Source organism: Durio zibethinus, chromosome 20 (genome assembly GCF_047325235.1).
Source record: "Durio zibethinus cultivar Kanyao isolate XHJ-2024 chromosome 20, ASM4732523v1, whole genome shotgun sequence".
Classification (NCBI taxonomy): domain Eukaryota; kingdom Viridiplantae; phylum Streptophyta; class Magnoliopsida; order Malvales; family Malvaceae; genus Durio; species Durio zibethinus.
Window position 1 is genome coordinate 15861869 of NC_143181.1, and position 4689 is coordinate 15866557.

A 4689-nucleotide genomic window follows, 5' to 3' on the forward strand; every position below is an offset into this window, starting at 1 on the left:
CAAGTCCAGATTGGATGTCCCCAAGCCTAAGGAGTTCAAGGGGACTAGGGTAGCCGAGGAAGTAGATAACTACCTTTGGGGTATAGAGCAGTACTTCCAAGCCATGGGCATGCAAGATGAGGTGATAAAAGTAAGCACTGCTGTTATGTATTTCACGGATGTAGCCTTATTGTGGTGGAGGTGCAGGTGTGATGATGTCAGGCATGGGAGCACCAAGATTGGAACCTAGGCAAAGTTCCAAAAAGTGTTCAGAGAACAATTTTACCTAGAGTATGCCGATGATGAGGCACAGCCAAAGTTACACAGGCTGAGCCAGTAAAGGGACATAAGGGAGTATGTCCAGAAATTCTCTGAACTGATGCTATAGATCTTGAATCTAGGTGAGAAGGATGCCTTATTTGCTTTCATGGATGGGCTGAAGCTGTGGGTGAAGCATGACCTACAAAGGAGAGGAGTTCATGACTTGGCTAAAGCCATGACTACTGCCAAGGCCTTGATAGAGTTCAAGCCTCTGAACAAGTTCGAGTCTACCAAGCCCAAGGGTAAGGGCAGGGATGATAGGGATAAAAAAAAGCAGTCCAAGAGGAAGGACTGTGACTCAGAGTCCAAGGATGGAGATCGAGACCGTTCAACCAAGGATGACGAGAGGAAGCCACCAACAGGCAAGTGGAAAGCAAAGGGGGACCAAGAACCAGTAGCATGCTACCTATGTGGAGGGAGCCACATAACGCGTAATTACCCATAGAAGGGCAAGCTGGCTGCTGTAGACAAAGAGTCTGATGAGGAGCCAAACTTAGGGGCAGCAAAGCTTGGGTCGTTAGTGCTCAATGCTGTCCAGAGTAAGGGGAGCCACAAGCCAAAAGGCTTGATGTTTATGGATCTGATGGTTGTGGGTCAGAAGGTGAGCGCACTGGTGGACACAGGTGCCTCACATCTTTTTATTTCAGGTGATGGAGCCCGAAAGCTCGGACTAAAGGTGCAAAAAGGGACTGGTACCATCAAAATGGTGAACTCCAAGGAAGTTCCAGCCATTGGAGTAGCATGGGGAGTGGAGTTGAAGCTTGGAGACTGGAAAGGCAAAGAGACCATTGAGGTAATACCCCTTGACGACTATGAGTTTGTGATTGGGTTGGATTTCCTTGTTCGGATTAATGCCCTCCTTGTGCCTTTTACTGATTGTGTTTGCATCTTGGATGCACGGTGCCAATGCCTAGTGCCATTGAAGAGAGGGTCTGGAGTTGGGTCATGGGTGGTGTTAGCCATCCAATTTGCCAAGGTGGTAAGTAGATAAGAAGACACCTTCTTGGCAGCCCTGAAATATGATGAGCCAAGGGAGAAGGAGACTGAGTCACCCTTGGAGGTGCTAAAGGTGCTGAAGACCTTTAGTGATATGATGCCCGCAAAGCTACCTAGCAAGCTACCACCTAAGAGGGAGGTGGACCACAAGATCGAGCTGGTGTCTGAGGCCAAGCCACCAGCTAGAGCCCCTTATCGAATGTCTCCACCAGAGTTGGAGGAGTTGAGGAAGCAGCTCAAAGAGTTAGTTGATGCTGGCTTCATCAGGCCATCGAAGGCACCCTATGGTGCACCAGTTCTATTTTAGCGTAAGCATGATGGGTCGTTATGGCTGTGCATAGACTACCGGGCTTTGAACAAGCTGACCATCAAGAACAAGTACCCCATCCCACTCATTACGGACTTATTCGATCAACTTGTGAGCGCAAGGTGGTTCACCAAGCTGGATTTGAAGTCAAGCTACTATCAAGTCAGGATCACGGAGGGAGATGAGCCAAAGACAGCATGTGTCACTCGATATGGTTTGTATGAGTTCTTGGTGATGCCTTTCGGACTCACGAACACCCCAGCAACATTCTGCACCCTTATGAACAAGGTACTTCAATCATTCCTTGATCGATTTGTTGTGGTTTATTTGGATGACATTGTGATCTACAACCAGACTTTGGGAGAGCATGTAGACCACTTGAGACAAGTGTTCGAGGTGTTGTGGGTGCACAAGCTGTTTGTCAAGAGGGAGAAGTGCTCATTCGCCCAGCAGGAGATCCCATTCCTTGGCCACATAGTGGGAGGTGGTAGGATACGCATGGATGAAGGCAAGATACACGCCATCCTGGAGTGGCAACCGCCAGCCAAGGTCACTGAGTTGAGATCATTCCTTGGGCTAGTCAACTACTACAGGCGCTTCATCAAAGGTCACTTAGCAATAGCCATGCCATTGATTGACTTGCTCAAGAAAGGGAAAGCATCGGAGTGGAGCGCAGGGTGCCAAGAAGCCTTTGATAGGTTGAAGCGGGCTGTGACCGATGAACCAGTCTTGGCCTTGCCAGACCATGCCAAGTCGTATGAGGTGCATACGGATGCATCAGACTTTGCCATAGAGGGCATGTTAATGTAGGAGGAACGTCCAATCACGTTCGAGAGCAGGAAGCTGAACGAGATTGAGTGCAAGTACAAGGTCCAAGAGAAGGAGATGACTGTAGTGTTGCATTGCTTGCGCACTTAGCGCCATTACCTGTTGGGGTCGAGGTTCATGGTTAGGATGGACAATGTGGTGACCAACTACTTCCAGACGCAGAAGAAGTTGTCCCTTAAACAGGTAAGATGGTAAGATTTTCTTATGGAATTTGATTTCCAGATGGAGTACAAGCTGGGGCAGGCGAACCTAGTGGCAGACGCCCTGAGCAGGAAGCCTAACCTTGCTGCCATTAGCCAACCAGAGGGGTCACTGGTGCTGTGCATCAAAGAGGGACTTGCGCATGATCCTACAGCCAAGGCTTTGATAGAGTACGCCCAACAAGGTAAGACTAGGCGGTTTTAGTTGTAGGATGGCTTGTTGTACACCAGGGGCAGTAGATTGTTTGTGCCACAGCACGGGAAGCTTCGCAAGGAAGTTTTGCAAGAATGCCATGATTCAAGGTGTGCTAGACACCCCGGAGTGAGCCGTACCTTGGTGTTGATCGAGGACCGGTACTACTGGCCGCACATGAGGGACGATGTGGAGGCCTATGTGAAGACTTCTCTTGTGTGCCAACAGGACAAGGTGGAGCTCAAGAAACTAGGTGATCTCTTGGAGCTATTGCCAGTGCCAGAGCGACCATGGGAGAGTGTTTCTCTGGGCTTTATAGTCGGTTTACCCAAAACAGAAGGGTTTGAAAGCATCATGGTAGTGGTGGACAGGTTTTCCAAGTATGGAATCTTCATTCCAGCAACCAAGGAGTGCCCAGCTGAGGAGGTAGCTCGATTGTTCCTGAAGAACATGGTTAAGTACTGGGGAGTGCCGAGGACCATTGTTAGTGATCGAGATGGGCATTTCACGGGTAGGTTCTGAACTGAGTTGTTCAAACTGTTAGGGTCAGACTTGAACTTTTCCACCAGCATGCATCTGTAGATCGATGGGCAGACAGAATGAGTGAATGGACTATTAGAGGTCTACCTCAGGCACTATGTGAGTGCCACACAAAGGGACTGGCCAAAGTTCCTAGATATTACGCAGTTTTCCTACAACTTGCAAAGGAACGAGGCAACGAACTAGAGCCCATTTGAGGTTGTGACAGGGCAACAACCACTAACACCTGGTTCGATTGCTGCAAGTTATACAGGGTTAAATCCAGCAGCATACAAGTTTGCCAAGGCATGGCAGGAGCAAACTGACTTGGCCAGAGTTTGTCTACACAAGGCGGCTAAGAGGTCAAAGAAGTGGGCAGACCAGAATAGGCGGGACGTGTAGTTCCAGGTTGGAGACTTGGTGTTGATGAAGCTGCATCCCATTGTACGCCATAGGGGGCTGCACAAAGGCTTAGTCCGGAGGTATGAGGGACCTTTTCGAGTAGTCAAGAGGGTAGGCAAGGTTGCCTACAAGTTGGATATGCCACCCAAGCTGAGGATACACCCGGTGTTCCATGTGAGCATGCTCAAGCCGTTCCATGAGGATGAAGGAGATCCAGGATGAGCAGAGTCAAAGCGTGCGCCATTGGGAGCAAGGGCCTCAAATGAGAAGGAGGTCCACAGTATCATAGCTGACTGAGAGGTGAGACAGAAGAACTATCGGCTAAGACAAGAGTACTTGGTCCGCTGGAAGGGACTTCCAGACAGTGAGGCAAACTGGGAACTAGCAGATGACTTATGGTAGTTCAGGGACCAGATCAGGCAGTGCCATGCAAAAAATGCAATGAGGGCATTGCGTAATCAGGTGGGGGAGAATGTCACACCCTGGGCGGGCACGCCAGGCACATCAGGTGCACCAACAAGTGAGCCAAAGTTGAGGCCCGCAGACTAGGCGTGTTGGCAGGTATCTACGCGCAAAGCCTAGCAAACGAATTCAGAATGCCCGCCCAACTTGCAGGCCAGCCCGTGAGACCAAGGCCTAGCATACAAGCTGCCCGCACCACATCCAAAAGGGCCCAAGGTCCTAGACATGCAAGGAAAGCTTCTGGAAGCAGGTAGGATCAGCAGCAGCATCCTGACAGATTTGGTTGACCCTGGAAATCAGGAGTTAGCATCCTGATTGATTGTAATCTTTATAATCCCATGATTTTAGCCTTTATTCTAGGGATATTGCCATGAAGTGTAAGCTGGAGCCTCAACTATAAATAGAGGGCTGCTCCTCCCTTATTTGTACACCATCAAACACTTCTGTTTCAGTGAATAGAAGAGCATTTCCAGAATTCTACC